Here is a 19,976-nt window from a genome sequence, read left to right as displayed (position 1 = left end):
AGCCTTTTGCCCTTGATATTTACCCCCTTCTTTAAGGATATGAAGCTAATGGAGGTTGCTAATCAGTAACAAGTCAGTTCTTGTGAATAGTGGAATCATTAGTTCTGTGTACTAAGATCCGTTGTACGCTTGGTTTTTAAAAAGCAGTTCTTTGTTTTTCTCTTTATTTGCAAATACTGAATGAAGGTCATTGGAACATTCCTGCTGCAGATTGAGTATAGAGCAGTTAGGCAGCAGCTGCTCTGGACGGGGAAGGGAGCAGGCCTGGCTAGAGGAGAAGTTTGGAAGGTGTTGATCTGCCTTCCCTTACTTCCTCTTGAGGAAAGGATTTACCTGAGAGGATCCTTTGGGGTTTAGGTTTAGACACTTCCAAGGGAGTGGGATAAACAGCCCAAGTTTCCGACTGCAGGCCTCTGTCGCTGCTCCGAAAAGTGACCTTGAAAAACTGCCGTGAAGTTGAAAGATTGAAGGACAAAGTTTGTTTATGCAGATTTGAACTGAAAAGCTCTCTTAAGATGAAAGACTGTACTTCTGGGTGTTCTAGTCCAGTGGTTCCTAGGAATCTGTTAGAGTTTAGATTCAGAGTTCATAAGTAATAGGCCTGTATTCGTTCTCTTCTTCCCTTCCCATTTCTTTCTCACCCTCCACCCACAGGAAACATTTACTAAATCCTTCTGATAGGATAGTTGAGTGAATTACCTAACAGATTGAGAATTCATCGCCTGCTCCTCTGTTACTGTGTGGATCTAGAGGGTTCTCAGCGAGGAGAATGGTGTTCCAGGTGCTCAAGTGTTGTAGTTGAAACTCCTGGAGGACTGGAATGCTGGTGGTAAGAAAATGCTCAGTTTGGGGGAATTTTAAGTCCTAAGAGAAAGGAGGGTGTGTTATATTTATTTTAAGTGCTGTTTAATTTAAATATATTTCGTGTATGCTGTTGGTGTATATTAGTTGTTTCAAGTTGTATGTTGTTTTACAAAAACAGGTGAAGGTATCAGTGACCTTATTGGCTCTGAGAGAGGCCTGGAGCAGAGGGATAAAACTGGAAAAATAGGAGGTTGAGACAAAACTCTATATGTTTTGGAACTTTGTGGAGGAGTTAGTTGCTTAGTACATCTAGCCAAGTTTTCCATCTTTTTGAGGTCACCCAGTGCCTGTGAAAACACACACAGGAACCCTTTGTGAACCTTGAAGCAGCTGAGGTGTTTCCTGGATGTTGAATGGCATTTTTGGATCCTTCAATTTGATACTTTGTTGAATGGCACTTAACAAATCTCATTTAACACATTAGACTTGAGAACATTTTTTTAGACAAAGCAGGAAAACTTTATATCCAGAAAGAGCAAAAATCCTTATGGAATTAACCCTAACTCCTGGAAGTGGCAGGAGGGATAAGGGCGAGGGAGGCTTGGATAGAGCTAGTTTGTTCACTCTGGTGGCAGACAGTATTTTGAGACACTACAATATAAACTATTTAAATAAGAGTCCTGTGTTCAGGTCCCACAGGCAAGTCATCTGTTTAGAGTCAACTTATTAAAAACATGGGACCTAACAGGCTGCGGCTGTCGCTCAATTGGTAGAGTGCTTGTCGAACATACAGAACAGCCAGGATTTGATTCCTAGTGCTTCAAAAACCAGGCGTGCTGACTCGTACTTGTACTCTCAGTACTTGGGTGTGGGGAACCAGGAGGATCCAGGAGTGCAAGGTTATTCAAGACCAGCCAATGTCTCAAAAAAGACCTAAAAGTAGCAGTTTGCAGGGTAGGACTATAAATGTTTGTGGGTTGTGTGCATGTGCTTTCACTTGTTTGGAACAGGGCTTGACCTTGAGTGATTTCCTTTATCATCCACTATTTTTTCTTTTGAGACAGGATTTCTCAGTTTACCTGGAGCTTACATTGGCTAGAGTGGTTACCCAGTGAGTCCCCAGTATCCTTTTTTCTCTGCCTCCCAGTTACAGGGTTACAAACAGGTCTGTAACACCATGCCTGACGTTTTGACATGGATGCTGGGTATCCAAACTCAGGTCTCTAGGCCTGATCATACTTGCTTACTGAACTATTCCCCCCACTTTTTTCTCCTTTCTTGAAATTTTTTATTAGATTTTATTTATTGTGTGTGTGGGGTCATGATCATGCCCTGGTGCGTATTATAGGTTAGAGGACAGTTTCAGCAATGGGTTCTCTCATTTCACCTTGGTAATTTGTGGGCCCAACTTAGGTTAAAAGTCTTGGAGGAGGGTCTTTTTATCTGCTGTCCCCCCCACCTTATTTTTATTTTGCGATAGTCCAGCCAAGTCTAGGATTCTCTGTGGAGTCAAGGATGACCTTGAACTCTTGACCTTTCTTTGCTTCCTGCGTGCTGAGATTACTGGTGTACACCACTTGGTCTCAGGACTGAGGATGGAAAGTAGGACTCTGTATCTGCAAGGCAAATGCTCTACTGAGCTAACTCCCCTGCAGCATGTTACTCAGTGGTGAGTCTTGAATGAGGTCCTGTATGTTAAATTCTCTGCGCATTATGAATTAATGAATAAATATTGCCTGTTACTGATGAAGGCTAATTGAGAGACTTAAAATGTTTATGGAGATTGGTATAACATCAAAGAAATAAATGTTGGTGTTGTGATAGATTTATAAAATAATGTTTGATTCCTTCACTTACATATTCCTACTTGTGCTAACAGGATTCTATTTTTAATTTTTACTTTGCGTATGTGTGTGTGTTTAAGTGTGGGCATGCATATAAAATGGCATATGTATGGGAATTAGAGGACCACTTTCAGGAGTCAGTTCTTAACAACTGTCATGGTTTCAGAGATTAAACTCAGATCTCAACAAGTACCTGCCGAGACATCTCACCAGCTGTATCCTATTTATTCAATACATGTGTTAATCTCAATTATTGAACCATCATAGATTTTCAAGATTTCTCATGAAGGAATTTAACCCTTTTGTCAAAAATTAAGGGTCTCATCCAGAGAATTCAGGAGGTCATTATCTATCAAATAGGGAGTTCAAGACTAACCTAAGCTACATGAGGAGCCTCAAAAAAACAAAACAAATTAAGGACTTTAGAATAGGATGAAGTGATAAGACTGCATTTTGTTTTGTTTTATTTTTAAAATATGTGTGCACGTATGTAAGCACATTTGTATCTGCAAGCTACTGCATACATGAAGATCATAGATAGTCACTAATACATGGATTTCCGGATCACACTCGGGTCCTCAGGCTTGCCTGGCAAATGCTTTACTCACTGAACCATCTGGCCTTTTAAAAAATTTGAATACTTTTAAAAACATCTTTAAACTTAGGAGCTTCTCAGAATAAAGACTGAGAGCCTGTTCTGAATGGGTACTGAGATGTGCATTTTCTTTTAATATGGGTAAGTTGTAATTATTGCTGATTGCTTAGCAGAGGTTACAGATTTTAGTTTGTGTGCCAAATATTTATAAAGTACACTGGAGCCTTTTTGTTCGCTGTGTTATATGATCTTTCTGTCTGCAATTATTTGGGAGCTTGAGAAGTAGTTACAGTTTGTAGAATAGTAGTGAGCAAGTAAATGTTGAAATGAGGATTTTAAAAAGAAGATAGGACCTGTAAGAATCTAAGCATGAACGTAAATTTGACACAGTTGTTACTGTGTGAAGCTTCTGTAGCATAAGTGATAGGTCTTTCACACCTATTTTATATGTCTAGTGTTACCTATTTTTAGAATTGTTCCCCCTTCTCCATTGATACTTGGTGATTTTTGATTTCTTGTTCTATTGTTACTTCTTCTCAGGCATGGTCAGTCAGTGTTGACGTTGGCCTCTTTTTGGTTTTTCGAGAAAGGGTTTCTCTGTATAACAGTCTTGGCTGCCTTGGAACTTGCTCTGTAGACCAGGCTGGCCTCTACCTCCTGAATGCTGGGTTTAAAGGCGTGTGCTGCCACCACCTGGCTGTTGGCTTCTTTTTTGTGTGCATTGGCAAACTTAATTCAGACAGTAAGATTTAGCTAAGTAATATCTCAGTTCCCTGGCAGTGTATGCTTGAAAGCAGCAGCCTTGGTGACTGGGCTTTTTGTTCCTAAAATATGATTATGCCACTGTTTCAGGAAGCTGTATACTGGGGCTGGATGAGACATGGCTCAGTGGTTAAGAGCACTTGCTGTTATAGAGGACCTTGGTGCAGTTCCCAGCAACTACATGGTGCCTCACAACCACCTGTATCCCCAGAATGGGCCTCTCTGGCCTCTGCAGACACTTGCCATGTATGTGGTGTTTATTATTTAAGTGCAGGCAAAATATGCATACATACAAGATAAAAAATAAATAAACCTAAAAAGGAGTAAAAACAAAGAAACCAAAAACCCAAGTTGGTATTCTTTTGTGGGGGCTTCAGGAATTTAAAAGGCATTATTTCTGCTCGATTCCCCCCATTTTTCTTTTCCTTTTTGCAGTACTAAGTGTCAAACCCAGGGTCTTATAAGGCTAGGTTAGTCCTCTACTACTGAGCTACATTCTGAAGCCCCTAGAAAGCATTCTTTTTTTTAAATATTTATTTATTTATTATGTATACAATATTCTGTCTGTGTGCATGTCTGCAGGCCAGAAGAGGGCACCAGACCTCATTCCAGATGGTTGTGAGCCACCATGTGGCTGCCGGGAATTGAACTCAGGACCTTTGGAAGAGCAGGCAATGCTCTTAACCACTGAGCCATCTCTCCAGCCCCCTAGAAAGCATTCTTGAAGCAGATCATGGTCATCTTGGTGAATCAGATTATTTTGCCCATTCTTATTCCCACAGTTTCATTAAGGCTAAATTAGGCTGATGGAATAATTTAGGCAAGCACTGTAGAATATCTGCTGCCCCCTGCAGTCATGGGATCTAAGTCTAGTTTTTCTTGGAACAACTGAGGACAGAGATTTGGGGCTCTATTAAGAGCTCAGCTTTTTAGGGACTGGCCTGTGTAAGATCAAGAGCTTTTACTCCCACTCAATTCAGTGCTTTTTTTTTTTTTTAAATTCCTTTGGGTGGTGTTTCCCTTTCATGTTTCTTTTCTTTTTGGTGCACCTGTACAGGACACAGAACAGAGAAGTAGGCCATGGAGGAGGATCAGTAATCTACACATGGAGTCTGTTGGTTAGAACGTTTGCTGTAGCAGCAGGCTTGGTATCCCTTTTGGAATTGAAAATCTCTTGCCTCAGCCAGTTGCTTGTTCTGAAAATTGAGATTCAGCTAGGAAGCTAATGGTGCCCACCTGGCTGAGGTGTCTCAGAACTGGGTGACTTTTGTGCATTGCAAAGAAGTCAAACAAGGCAACAGCATAACACCTGCATGCCAGCGCAAGCTTTTCATTCTTATTTGTTATTAATACATTTCAAGAACAAGCTGTTGTCACATATGTTTGGGCCTAGTTCATCAAATGAGTCCTTAATGTGACATTTTAGTCAAGTAAAGATTTTAACATTTGACAAGATTAAAGTAGGAACCCTTGTCTGTGTATGCCCAGAATAACACTTTAACCATGCCAAATTCTTCCACCCCAGCAAAATGGTGTCATTGTGTACTCATGGGTAGTTGTGAAATTTTTTTTGTTTATTCTTTGGTGGGCCGTTTCTTGAAATTTTAAAAGTTTTTCTAACCATTGTCATATATTTGAATAAAAATTAGTTTATTGAAAAAGAGTGAGGAATTGAATTGTATAACTTACATAATATTAATTCCTGAAGTGTACTGTGATTGAAATTGGTGGTAGACACAGCTGGATAGTATGTACTTCATGTCTGCATTATGCAGACTTTAGTTTTCTTTTCATCTGTTCTTGGTATTGGGGCCAGCTCTTTTTTTTTTATATTTATTTATTTATTATGTATACAATATTCTGTCTGTGTGTATGTCTGTAGGCCAGAAGAGGGCACCAGACCTCATTACAGATGGTTGTGAGCCACTATGTGGTTGCTGGGAATTGAACTCAGGACCTTTGGAAGAGCAGGCAATGCTCTTAACCACTGAGCCATCTTTCCAGCCCCCGGGGCCAGCTCTTTAGACCTTGGTCAGTTTCATCTTGTTTATTACTCTCATCTCCTGTCTCTCTCTCTATTCAGTGTTTGACCCAAAGGTTTTCTCTACTCAAAGTATTATAAATTACAGTTCAACATCCTGTAGTATAAAAAGGGCACCTGAAAGATAAATAGCAGATAAATTGCTGTATAAAAGAACTAAAGGGGTACTGGCTTTGGGGGAGCCTAGGCAGTTTGGATGCTCACCTTACTAGACCTGGATAGAGGTGGGCGGTCCTTGGGCTTCCCACAGGTCAGGGAACCCTGATTGCTCTTCGAGCAGATGAGGTAGGGAGACTTGATTGGGGGGAGGGGGAGGGAAATGGAAATGGGAGGCGGTTGCGGGGAGGAGGCAGAAATCCTTAATAAATAAATAAATTAAAAAAAAAAGAAAAAAAAAAGAACTAAAGGGAAAAGAAACCTTTATAAGTAACTTTAAAGTTGCATATAACATAGTTTGTGACCTTGTGTTCCTTTGTTCTTCAAGGGAAGAAAGATGACATAAAGAACCACAGCAGCTACAGCCAGTTCCACAGTGCTGATTTACTTGGTGATCTTCGTGTTGTTGTTGTTGTTGACAGTACTGTCATTTGACTCCATTTCCATGGTGTTAATTACATGGGAAACTAAATGGAAGACTGCATGACTAGAAATATTCAGATAAAACTAGGTTTTCCTTTCTCTACCTATACTTTGTAATTCTTCTCTCGGAGGAGATCCTGAAGTCATGCTTTACACATTCTTTTTCACCAGTCATTATGTCTGCATATGTTTTTGCATATTTTTGCACAAGTAAAGTTTTACTCCAGATCTAACAGTCTGGTAGGGAGACATGATGTTTATCAAATATTAGGAACTGAAGTGGAAAGTGCAAAGACTGTAACTCAGTTAGTAGAGTACCTGTCTAACATTCATAAAATTTACCCTAAGTGGTGTCATGACTCTGTAATCCTAGCTTGGGGAGCGGTGGGAAGGGCAGGTACTGGAGGATCAGAAGTGCAAGGTCATTTTCAGCTATATGGAGTATTCGAAGCTAGCCTAGGTTTAAAACATTTCAAGAGAGGATTCCTCAGTTTAGGAAGGCAGGCAAGGCAGGCAGTTGAAGTGACTCTATCAGACATCAGGAGGCATGAACATGACTGAGGCATAGGGAACAGCAGGAACAAGATCAAGATTCACAGAGTGCAACTTTCGCACTGAGGAGAGCAATAAATAGGTCACTCTGCTCAGAGCATAATGAGGTGAGTGAATGACAGGAAGGAGTGGTCAAAGAAAGACATCTAGGGAAATAGGGAATGGGTGTTGGAAAGGCCTTGACATTGAGATCAATTTCTCCTTGACATTAGCGACTCTTGAAGATCCAGGACAGTAGATTGTTGTGGCTTTATCAGAAATGAGCTTTCACTAAGTTTGTGCTTATCCTGTGTAAAATGAAGATGGTACTAGAAATTTTGTGATTTTTATTTTAACTTGATTTTTCCTTTCTTGAACATAAACTTTGTAGGTGACAGTGTCACATGTCACAATCAGTGTCAAATGGTTGGACATGTCTGACATGCTGGAGATTTGTGAGGAGGTTAGAATCGTTGGCAATGTAAGTAGCTTACAGTTGTACTTGGCTCACAGTGATAGCTAAATGGGTAATAGCTGCTGTCACTGTGATCATTTTTATTATTGCATGGAGTTGATGGAGGCCCAAATAAAATGATGACAGCACGAAGAAAGGTCAGGCGAGGACACTATTGTTGAACACTGGCAGTACTTAATCAGTTTATGGAACTTGAGGGATAGCCTGAATGACTAGCAGAAGAGAAGCTGAAGGGGGGAATGGAGCAGGTTTTGAGAAAAATAGACTTGAGTTTGGACATGGGGAGTTTCAGTTCTGTTTAGCTTAGCTTTCTGTTTGGAAATGTTCAGTAGATTGTAATTTAGGATTGGACATTGGGGGAAATATCAGAATTGGTAGTATATTTGGATATCCTTATCGTCCTCTCCCTCCCTCTTTTGTGATAATACTGGGGCCTTGTGCCTGGTAGGCAAGTACACCACCATTGAGCTATATCTCTAGCCAATAATTATTAAGAGTTTAAACTCATAGTAATTATGTCTAATCTGGGTGACAGATAAGAGAATCAAGGAAGAGAATGGTCAGAATTTGCCAAGCTTCATATCATAGATAGAAACAAAGTGTTGGACCCCTGGGATATGGTGGCACATGCTTTTAATCTTTCTCTCGGGAGCCAAAGGCAGGGGGATCTCTGAGTTCCAAGCCTTGTCTCAAGAAACAAACTAGAGAATGCCTGTAACTAGGCATCTATAACAAGATGTTACTTAGCGCTTGTCTTCCTCAGAATGTTTTGAGTACCATGTGTTCATGATACATGATCTTGAATGAGGGCACTTGATTTCGTGTTACTGGTATTAACTTTGAGGAGTCTGAAGTGGGAAGCCAATGAAAACTACATGTGTAGGAGTTTGACTGTTCTTGTTTAGCAAATAATTTACATTCCAAAGGGGTAGAGAACCATTGATCTATAGGCTCTAGCAGAATTTTTACTATAAACCACCTGTATTTAGTTTCTAAACTAAATATCTCATAATTATCTTCAATCAAAAAGACAGTAAGAAACTTGTCACTAGAGAAATAATTGTAAATTTCCAGCTGTCTTACTTGGTTATTTTTATCCTGACTCTTGTGAATTCTTTTTCCTTCCTGGTAATTAACTGGCCAGATGCCCATGCAGCTACTCGTCTCAGCAATAGCTAAACTTGTAACATTGTGCAGTATTTATGTGATTCAGTACTTCACAGTTAAGTAACTTTGTACTCTTATATGATATTTACTAATGTGGGTAGGACAGAAAAAGATCTCCATTTTGAGAGTGAGGAAGCAGGAGGCAGAGCCTGATGAGCCCAGCGCTCTTTACCCTGCACTTCCTTACTGTATATATAGAAGACAATCTGTTCTGTGAGGTGCAGTCTTGTTTCCCCTTTCCTGTGTTGGGTCTCCTACCCAAAGACACAGGTTTTTTTGTTTTTGTTTTTTTAAAGCAGGCATGGCTCATGTCCACATGCTCCCACTTGGGAAGTTGATGTAAGAGATGAATTTTAAGACCATCTTGTTTTTATAGAATGAGACCCTGTCTGAAAACAGTAGGGAGGGGTATGGATGGATGGATGGGATGGGACAAGACATGGTGGATGGGACAAAAAACTGGGTGGTGGTTGCACATGCCTTTAATCCCAGCACCGGGGATCTCTTGAGTTCAGGGCTAGCCTGTTCTACAGGGTGAGTTCCAAGGACATCCAGGGCTACTTAGAGAAACCCTGTCTTCCGTGGCGGGGGAGGGAGGTGGAGAGAGAGAGAGAGGAAAAAATAAAAAACCCCAACCAAATGAAAGGCACACAAGAAAATTTCTCAAAGAGTTCTCAGTCTTATATTATGTAAATGATCACTTGAATTGGTTTCAAATGGAATAAATGCATAGTAAAATTGAATTACTTTGAAAGCTATTATTGAAAAAGGTGGCCTTAGCCACTTTTCAGAACAAATTACAAGTAGATATTGTGGGCAGTAATAAATATTTGGGGAATTGCCTTCTGTGAATCTTAAGTTCACTACAGTTATACGAATAGATGTTTTTCAAAATAGATACTTGGTTAGATCAGAGTTAGGATTCTTGTATTTTTCAGTCATGCAGGTGCACGATTTGTGCTATGTATTGGGTTTGTCAATTGAACTAGAGAGGTCAGTATTTTTAGATGAGTCATGGCTGGATAGCCTGCTTTAGACATCCTAGCTGTGGTTTATAGTTCCTGCTTTACCCCCAGTGAAGTAATTAAAACAAAGGGAATCTGTGTAGCTAGCTATTGGAGCAGCTGTGACAGAGTGCTGATGAAGGCTGTTGGGTATTATATATATTAAAATCTCACCAGGCCCCAGAAAGTGAACTGAGTTTACAAGGTCTTTTCATCTCCACTATTGGCTGGTAACTTAGTGGTTTAGTTCCATTCCTTGAAGGATCCTGTTGCTTACCAAACTTGGAAACTTTAAACTTAAAACTATCCGTTTCTGCTTTGAAGTGTGTAGCAATCTGGTGACTTTGCATTTTAGATCCCTGTTTTTCAAACAATTAGGAATAATAAAGGCATAAACAAAAGTATAAAGGATAGGACTGGAGAAATGACTCAGTCATTAGTGTTTTTTACACAAGCATTAAGATATGAGTATAGATCCCTAGCACTCAAATGTAAAAATCTAGGCTTTTTGTACCTGTAACCCCAGCGGGGCAAAGGGGAGGGGGAGGCAGAGAGGAGGATCTATGAACTTGTTGTATATAGCCAGTTCAAAAAATCAGTTCTTAAAAAGAGTGAGGAAGACACCCAGTGTCAACTTTTGGCCCTCATATACATGAGCACACCCATGGCACACGCTTAAACCGTGTAAAAGATGCACAGTTGTTGGAGATTAATGTAACCATTTATTGCTTTATGCAGTAGTGGAGATTTAGGCTTTGGTTGTCTTGGAGGATTAGTTCCTCCCACTCTGAATAATCACTGTAACCAACCCTGTATTGACACTCTTGTAAAACTTTTTAGGAAGGTCTGGACAGATGGCTTAGTGATTAAGAGCTCTTGTGGAGCACCCAGGTTCAATTCCCTTCTCTTTTTTGAGGGGGTAGTTTTGAGAGAGGGTTTCTTTGTGTAGCCTTGGCTGTCCTGAAACTAGCAGCTCTGTAGACCACATTGGCCTTGAATTCACAGAGTTCTGCCTTTCTTTGCCTTCCAAGTGCTGGAACTAAAGGAATGCGCCACCACCACCTGGCTTTAAAAAAAAATTATTCTCAAAAAAGAAAGCCCTTCAGGTCTTTGAGAATTGCTGTCTCCTTGCTTTTTTTAGAACTATTAATTTACCAACACAGTCTCTGTTGTCCAAGGAAACGTGTGATTAGCTATTGTGCTGTATTTCTAAAGGAGAACAGTTTTCTCCATTTCTACCCTTTGGTGTTCCCTGTCACTATTTTTTTATTCTTCTATTGGATTATTGCACAGAATCTAAGTTTCTACATAGATGAATATTTAAGTACTTAAGAAGGAATCTCTCTATATGCAAATTTCAAAGACCCGAGGACAAGGGTTCTTGAGATCTTAGAGTAGTTCTTGAGGAGCCTGTATTTGGTCATTGGGTTCATGGTTCCTTCCCTACATGCAAGGTATGTTTGTCTTGGGTGTGTGCCAGAAACAGATGGTTATGTAAGAACCAAAAAGAAAATAGGAGTGTAGACATTTGGGGCTTAAAAAATAATATGCTAAAATAATTATAAGCCTCATTAATAAGTCTGAAAATGCTACTTGTAGAAGTAGATTTGATTGTACACTAAGGACGTTTTGAGGGGAAGGAAAAATATTGAGATTAATTAGTAAACATTGAATTTCCTTATAGTTATAAAAGGAAACAATTTTTCTTACTGATGCTATACCCTAAATCTTTAAATAGTAGTTATAATCCATGAATTGGTCTTCAGAATTCTTGCATTGTAGATTCCTTCTGTATCTGGGAGTTTAAAGAGAGCTGGACCCAGATGGAGCTTTCTTTACTTTCTCTTTAACTTTTATGGTTGGTTTGCCTGCTTGTGTGCATACTTGTGCATGCAATGCCAGAGGAGGGCTTATGGACCCCTTGGAGCTGGAGTTGCAGACAGTTATGAGCTGCCATGTGGGTGCTGGGAATTGAACCTGGGCTCTCTGGAAGAGTGGTTACTGTTCTTAACCACTGAGCTATCTCTCCAGGGCTCCCTCACTCTGTAGACCAGGATGGCCTCAAATTAAAAAATCTGCCTGCCTCTGGCTCCCATGTGCTGGAATTTAAGGTGTTTCCATCCAGAACTTGCTTCAGAGCTCAAAACAGACGTGTGTGTGTGTGTGTGTGTGTGTGAGAGAGAGAGAGAGAGAGAGAGAGAGAGAGAGAGAGAGAGAGAGAGAGAGAGAGAGAGATAGGGCTAAGTGGGGTCTGATAATGTGATAGTTGCCCTATACTCTATATTCTGATTGCTTCTACAAGGTGAAGTTGCCTTACCCTCCCAGTTTATACAACCTGCAGTGTAGAAAGAGATGTTTCCTCAAGATTACATGTTTCTGGATTAGTCTTGGGCGAGGGCGGGGGGGAGGGGAGCATCTATCCTGATCACTGGCATTCCCAGTTTTTAAGTTTGAAGCATCCCTCGTCACTTCCAGGCTTAATGTTTGCTTTCCTCCTCCTCCTCCTCCTAAGATTATTTATTTATTATGTATACAGCATTCTGCCTGCGTGTATGCCTGCACACTAGAAGAGAGCACCAGATTTTATTATAGATGGTTGTGAGCCACCATGTGGTTGCTGGGAATTGAACTCAGGACCTCTGGAAGAGCAGCCAGTGTTCTTAACTTCTGGGTCATCTCTCCAGCCCTGTTTTTTTTATTTTTATTTATATCTCCATGCATATGAAACAGGGCTTTTTAAGAAAAAAGTGAAGCAAGTAAAGAGAGAGAAGAGCTCTGATGCCTGATGGACTTGTTGGTCTAGAGCTGTTGGGGACAGGAGGAGGTGTCGTCCTTGAGTCAACAATAGTGGCTCTAAGGAGTTGGGTGGTTTACCCAAGATCATAAACATACAGGACCCCCAGGTTCAGTGTATTTTCTTTTTACTTATACTTTACTGCCCCCCACTGTTCACAGCCAAGTACTTACAGAGGTCGATAAATTTGGGAAGGGGAAGGATCAAAAGAAAGGCAACCTGGAAAGAAGGCCAAGGAGAGCAGGTGTGATGTGGTGTGTGTTGTTCCAGCACTCAGGAAACTGAGATAGGAGAATGACTTGAGAGCGGGTACTGGGTACTACCCTGGCTAATATAGCAAGACCCCATGGAGAAAGAGTAGAGAGAAATGAAAGCTACAGGAATGTTGGGAGCAAGTGGATGTTTGGTGTCTAGCTCAGTCGGTAGAGCATGAGACTCTTAATCTCAGGGTCGGGGGTTCGAGCCCCACGTTGGGCGCCAGGTGAAGGTGTAAGTCGCAAACAGTGCCATACCAGTTTGGAATTATGATTAATAGGGTGATATTTATTTAAAGGGGAAAAAAACTTACAGATAACCGTCCCAGACAACAGCCCTCTGCGCAATCAGGAAGGAGTCTAGTAGCCAGAAATGGAGCAGGAAGCGAAAAGGGGCGAGAGGGAAGTAGCCACTTTTTTAAAGGGAGAGAGACCACGCCCCAATGGGCTGGTATCTCAGCGGCTATAGGCTGGAGGAGCGGAAGGACCTCCCGCAACAGTTTGGTCTGAGGATTCAAGTCAATAATCCCTTGTTGAGATGATTCATCTTTGAATATTCTGAAAGTACATTCACCTGAAAACAACAGAGGTGGGGGAGGGAGGGAGGGGAGAGACTGAGAGACTAACAGGCTTAACAAGTTATACTGTAACAGAGCCTTGGAGCTTTTACATTCTAATGCTCCTATTTACTGTGTTGGTAACTTAAACAACTTAAATTGCCTAATTTTGTAAAATGGGAATGATACCGATAAGATTATCACCAAGTTAAATGAAGTTCAATTAAAGATAATGTTTATGGCAAGTCATTTGTAAATTCCAAATCTTCAAAGTTGTCATCTTTGAAATACTATTCAGAATTACACTTCTTATTTCTGAACACAGAAATCTTGCCAGAAATTGGGGAAAAGTTTGTAAATCTCAGATGGTCCAGGAAGCAAAATGACTGTTCTCGGACCCAGCCTCACTGCACAGGCCTTTCTAGCTCTGGCTGATGTCAGAATTTCCTTTAAGTTTCAGGGCCTGAAAAACCAGTTGCTCTCCATTTTTTTTGCAAGTATTTATTTCTTCCTTTAGGCTGGAGAGTCAAAGACAGAACAGTTATTATTTCTGTGGGGCTGAGGGAGCAGGCCCAGTCTACTTTTAATGGAGGCTGAATGGGTTAGGAGTCAGGGAAGCCACAGAAGAGCTGTGTGGTCCAGGAATGGTCAAGCTTTCATCTGGTGTTCCTTGACAGACAGAGGATGGGTAGAGCACCTGGCATGACTCTCTAGTCCCCTTTTATTTTAGGATTTGCAGGTTCTGTGGTTTCTTTTGAAAGCCATAGACAACATAAGTAAATAAGGATTGCTGTCTTCAAGGAAACTTCATTTACAAACCAGACCACGTGTCATACTTGTTTCGTGGGCAGTAGTTATTGGGCTCATGCTTTAGCATTTTAAACACAATATTTGGTCCTTTTACACCATCCTACAAACAATTGATGGTAGTATTTTATTACTGTCACACATTTGGGTATGATTAAAGTGTGAGCACTCACACGGGTGAGGAAAGTTGGGAATTATCTATTCTGCAGCACCAAAGTTTAAAATGAACTCTCCATACTAATGTTGCTTCTTTGTATGTGCCACTTATTTTTTTGTTTTTGTTGTTTGTTTGTTTCATTTTTCTCTTATATCTTAGCTCTATTAACTGGCTTTTGTTTCAGAGACCATATTGTAGCAGATAGTAAACAGAAACAAGGTTTTGAAGGAGAAAAAGGGACTCTGTTGTCAGTTTTAAAATATGTCCTTGCGAGCAGATCTTTAAGGAGAATGTGTGTAACCCGCCTGGCTGGTCAGTTATTCCAGGGTTGTAACCCGCCTGGCAGATCAGTTATTCCAGGGTCCCGAAGAGGCGCTATCTGAAAAGACGTGGGCAGGAAAGAGGAACGAGGCCAGGCAAGATCTCTTGTCAAGGCCTCCGTTTATTAGTGAAATGGTTGTGGCTTATATAGCCCTTGGATGAGGAATTTGGCTTGGGATGGGGGCATGGGCATGGCAAGGGCAGGAAGGGATCTTGCAGCAACAGTCACAACACACCTAGTGTTCTCTGTGCAAGCAGAATTGTTCCTTTTGTGATTCCAACCACAAACAATTCTCTAGATAGTTGGAATGTGGGGCGGGTTCAGCTAACAGATAGCTCTCAAGATAGTTGGGTGTGGGGTGGGCTCCGCCAACAAACAGTTCTCAATACAGCTGGGGTGTGGGGCTCTTTGCAAACAGCCCCAGGACAAATGTGTAGAGCTGTATCCAACCCTAGAGTAGACATAGCCTAGGCTATTGAACTCTACAGAATCAGTTGGGGAAAGTAAGGCTACATTCATTTCTCTCTACTTTAAAGATTTATTTATTTGTTTGTGCTGTATCTTCCCTGTAGGCCAGAAGAGGGCACCAGATCTCATTATAGGTGGTTGCTGGGAATTGAACTCAAGACCTCTGGAAGAGCACTGAGCCATCTCTCCAGCCCCAGGGCTCCGTTCATTTTTGTAGCAGTGCCCATGTGATAGACTGCTAATAATTATGGCCTAATAGCATCAGCTTTGTAAGAATTTAGAAAATAAGCAGCAAGACTACTGACATTTTTGCCTAAATAGAAGATTATTTGCCTTATGAGCATAGATAAAGACTGTTGTCATAAAGGTGGTGATGGTGTACACCTTTAATCCTAGCACTCAGGAGGCAGAGACAGGTGGCTCTCTGAGTTTGAGGTCAACTTGGTCTACAGAGCGAGATAGTTCCAGGAGAGGCTCCAAAGCTACAGAGAAACCCTGTCTTGATAAACAAACAAACAAGTCACATACCTTCCTTTGGATTCATTGAGGTATCACATCCTTAGGTCATGAGGTCTATAGGATTTTACCACATAACCATCTCTGACAGGTGTTCAAGTTGGAGGAGATTACTGGAGTGACTGCCCTTTGGACCCAAAGCCACAAGCTAGTTACTAGCGTACTAACATGTCTGTTTCTGCCTCCGTCAACTTCTTAGATTCTTGAATTGTATTTTGTGTATATGAGTGTTTGCCTGCTTGTATGCATGTGCACCGTGTGCTTGCCGGGTGGCCAAGGTCTGAAGAAGGTGGATATCCTAGAATTGAAGTTACAGACAGTTGTGAACCACCACGTAGATGGTGTGGATTGAACCCAAGTCCAACAAGTGCTCTTTACCCTCTAAGCCATTTCTTCAGCCACCAAAGACAGGTCTCTTAAATTCATTTTTCCTTCTGAAGTTGGCAGTTTATAATTGGTTAGAGAACTGAAGCCTTGAAATGATTTTTAGCCAATGTGATTGATAATGGCATATATCCTAAGTTCCATCTATATAAATATGAGCAGCAGGTTATTGGTAGAATTATTTGTTTAGAAGTTCTTAGTTTTCAAATTCATTTTACTTTGGATTGTAATTAGACGTTGTCTTATGTAGCATGTACAGATTAGCTTCAGAGCTTCAGTCTCACCTCTTTCCTTCCTCATCTGTTTCTCCAGATTAACATTTTTTTCTCTTCATTGTGCTGTTCCTGTTTTATTTTATTTATTTATTTATTTATTTATTTATTTATTTATTTATTTATTTATTTATTTATTTTGAGACAGGGTTTCTCTGTGGCTTTGGAGCCTGTCCTGGAACTCTCTCTGTAGACCAGGCTGGCCTAGAACTCACAGAGATCCGCCTGCCTCTGCCTCCCGAGTGCTGGGATTAAAGGCATGCGCCACCATCGCCCGGCTCTGTTCCTGTTTTAAATATAACACTCCGATTTTGGCTGGTTTATACAAAGAAATTGGAGTTAATGACTTCATTGAATACTTAAGCAGAACTAGAACTAAAAGTGCTTGTAACAGTGACAAAGGAAGACATGGTCATAATGAGGATAAAAAGATGTGAAGGGCTCAGCGGTTAGAGCACTTGCCTAGTATGCAGAGGCTTGAGTTCCAGTTCTAATACATGGGGTGGGAGTTGAACACAGATGTAATCTTAGCACTTAGGAAACTGGAGCATGGATGTTGAGGCAAGCAGTGAATTCTGCATAGTTCCTTGGAGACCAGCCACAGTAACATAATGATACCCTCTCTTAATATCCAGAGTGCCACAGTGCTGTAAGAATAGCCAGTGTCCAAAAAGGAACAAGGATGGGACTTTCCTACTTTCTTAAAGTTAATTGATTGATGAGAGAGGGGGTGGGGGTGGGGTCAACACCGGGCTGTAGTGATGGTTCAGTGGTTAAGAGAACTTTTAAGAGAATTTGTTACTCTTTCAGAGGACTTGTTCCATTCCTAGCACTCACCTGGCAAACCACAGCTGCTTTTAACTCCAGTTCCAGTGGATCAGTGCCCTCTTCTGGCTGCTGAGAGCACTGCATATTTAGAGCACGCATATTGGAGGTGGAATGAAACCAGTAAATGAGTACGTGTGTGATATTACCAACACGTGATTGCTTTCCAGACAGTAAAGGCTTAAAATTTATTTACATTTAACACGAACATTGTTTTAGTTAAAACATGATGGCTATAGGGTTGGTCAGTCTTTAAGTAAACATTGGTCAAGAATTGGCCTTTTTTTTTTTTTTTTTTTTTTTGGTTTTTCGAGACGGGGTTTCTCTGTGGCTTTGGAGCCTGAACTGGAACTAGCTCTTATAGACCAGACTGGTTTCAAACTCACAGAGATCCGCCTGCCTCTGCCTCCCGGGTTCTGGGATTAAAGGCGTGTGCCACCATCGCCCAGCTAGAATTGGCTTTTTTTTTTGGTTCTTGTTTTTAGATCTTATTGTATAGCCCAAGTTGATCTCAAGCTCTTGTTTGTTGATTTTTTTTTTTTTAAAGGAGCTCTGGTAAACTTTTATTAAAGGAAAACTTTTTAGTTTTCACCAGTCTGTTCTGGCATGCTTCTAATAATGTCAGAATCACCTGGGTCAATGATGGCCATTGTGCATACTCTGTAGTATTTTCCACACGCTGTGCCCAACTCAATGTTATTGCCACTGTAGTGATAGACACCAGTTTTAGCCAACATGGCATAGTATTCTATTTCAGATTTCCTCAAGGCAGGGCAGTTATTGGCGAGGATCACCAATTTCGCTTTGCCCTGTCTGATCATCTTCAGAGTCTGTTTGTATCCCAGCATGTACTTCCCACTTTTCATAACAAGCTGGAGCCGAGAGTTGATCGACTCCAGAGATTTTTTCGTCTTCTTTACTGCCACCATCTTCCTGCCTTAGGTGCAGGACGGCCCCCAACCAAGACCAGCCGCCAAGATGGCCGGGGAGCGAGAAAGGCTTGTTTGTTAATTTTAATCTGAAACAATCCTTTGCTTCTGCCTCCCAAGTGGTGAGATTATGCCACCATGGCAGGCAATAATTAGTCTTGGAGGGAATTTCCTGTGTTTTATGTTTTCCTTGAATAGTTCTGTTGTGACATTAGAGATATTTTTTGTTTATTGAGACAGGGCCTGTGTGGTCCAGACTGGTGGTATTGATCTTAAACTCTTGCCTCCACCTCCCAAGTGGATGGAGAATGAAGTACATGCCAAGGAATAGAGAATTAAAACCTAAAAGGTACAGTTTTAGAAGACGCTATATCAAATATTTCAATAAAGCTTACATTTCTTGAATTTTACTTTATAATTTGGATTCTTTTTGAGACAGGGTTTCTCTGTGTAGCTCTGGCTGTCCAGGAACTCATTCTGTAGACCAGGCTGGCCTCCGATTCACAGAGATCTTCCTGCCTCTGCCTTTCAAGTGCTGGGATTAAATATGCATTCCATCATGCCTAGCTAAAACTTATTTGAAATTACATTTGTTTGCTTTTGTATATGTGGGGGGCTCATATGCATGTATGTGGAGGTCAAGGAGTTGATTGTCATCTTTACTATGTGGGCTCCGCTGATCAACTTCAGCCTCACAGCAAGTTCCTCAGTCTGTTGAACAGTCTTGTCACCCAAGCCTTAAGTTTCTTTGTATCTTTTCTTACTTACTGGAACTCAGAATAACCTCCAATTTGCAGTGATCCTCCTGCCAGTAGACTCTTGTTCTGGATTACAGGTGTGCAGCACAACACTTATTTTCCTTATTTTGATTTTGGTTTTTTGAGAGAGGGTTTTTCTGACTGTCCTGGAACTCACTGTGTAGTTCAGGCTGGCCTCAAACTTGGGAGATCTACCTGCCTCTCCCTTGCAACAAGTGCTGAGATAAAAGGCTTATACCACCACTGCCTGATTTATTTTGATTTTTGAGGCAGAGTCTTGCTCTGTAGCCAGGTGTCCTGGCTTTATTTCTTAAGTTTTATGAGGCTGGTGTTTGGCTGCCTCTGCTTCACAAGTGCTGGGGTTAAAGGTTTGTGTTGAAGGGAGCTGTGGGCTGCGTTCCTGCCACCCAGCTCCCAGCCGCCTGGCTATCTTATGCCCCAAAATAACAACACACAAATTGTATTCTTTTAAACACTGCTTGGCCCATTAGCTCTAGCCCTTACTGGCTAATTCTCATATCCCGATCAACCCATCCCTAATAATCTGTGTAGCACCAGTCTTACCGGGAAAGATTCAGCATGTCTGACATGGCGGCTTGCTTCATCGTGTCTGCCCCAGAGAGGAGAGCTATTGAGTCTGAGCTCACTTCCTCTTCCTCCCAGCATTCTGTTCTGTTTACTCCACCCACCTAAAGGCTAGCCTATCAAATGGGCCAAGGCAGTTTCTTTATTAGCCAACGACCTTCCTCCATCATTTCCCCATCATGCACCACACCACCCAGACATTGAATTCAGGTTTTGCATCTTAAGGCAAACACTTTTACCTGCTGAATCATCTTACCAGCCTGAGAAAACCCTTTTTTCCTGGGATTATGTATAACTACTTCTTTTGGCTGTGCAGGCGATCCTAGTAAGTCTCTTTCAGGGTCAAGCTGCCCAGGCTGCCCTTTTGCCTAGCGAGGCCATACTGAGTGATTCTTTTGGCCATCATGGTAGTCACCATACCATGTGCTAGTTGCTGTGAGGGAACCAGAGATGACTCATATTTAGGTCAGATTCAAGGGAATACTAGGTGAGGCTAGTTAGAGAAGTCTTTGGGAAGATGTTGAGTTGAGCACTAGAGAAATAACA

At 41.3% G+C, this 19,976-nt stretch overlaps 1 protein-coding gene and 1 pseudogene across 3 annotated transcripts in view; one reads left to right on the top strand and one right to left on the bottom strand.

The window, feature by feature from the left end:
- Positions 1 to 19,976, top strand: part of Nfyc (nuclear transcription factor Y subunit gamma) — a 73,690-nt gene that overhangs the window by 19,173 nt on the left and 34,541 nt on the right. The window contains exon 1 of one of the 3 annotated variants that reach the window (XM_075944923.1): positions 198 to 829. The exons of the other annotated variants lie outside the window; for them this stretch is intronic. The gene's annotated coding sequence lies outside the window, so the exon portion shown is untranslated. Of the gene's footprint in view, positions 1 to 197; positions 830 to 19,976 lie in introns of those variants that run through there. 3 annotated transcript variants of the gene reach the window in all.
- Positions 17,678 to 18,087, bottom strand: LOC142833936 (large ribosomal subunit protein eL30 pseudogene; annotated as a pseudogene).

The sequence above is a fragment of the Microtus pennsylvanicus genome, chromosome 13 (genome assembly GCF_037038515.1).
Source record: "Microtus pennsylvanicus isolate mMicPen1 chromosome 13, mMicPen1.hap1, whole genome shotgun sequence".
Taxonomy (NCBI): domain Eukaryota; kingdom Metazoa; phylum Chordata; class Mammalia; order Rodentia; family Cricetidae; genus Microtus; species Microtus pennsylvanicus.
This window is presented reverse-complemented; position numbering and strand designations above follow the sequence as displayed.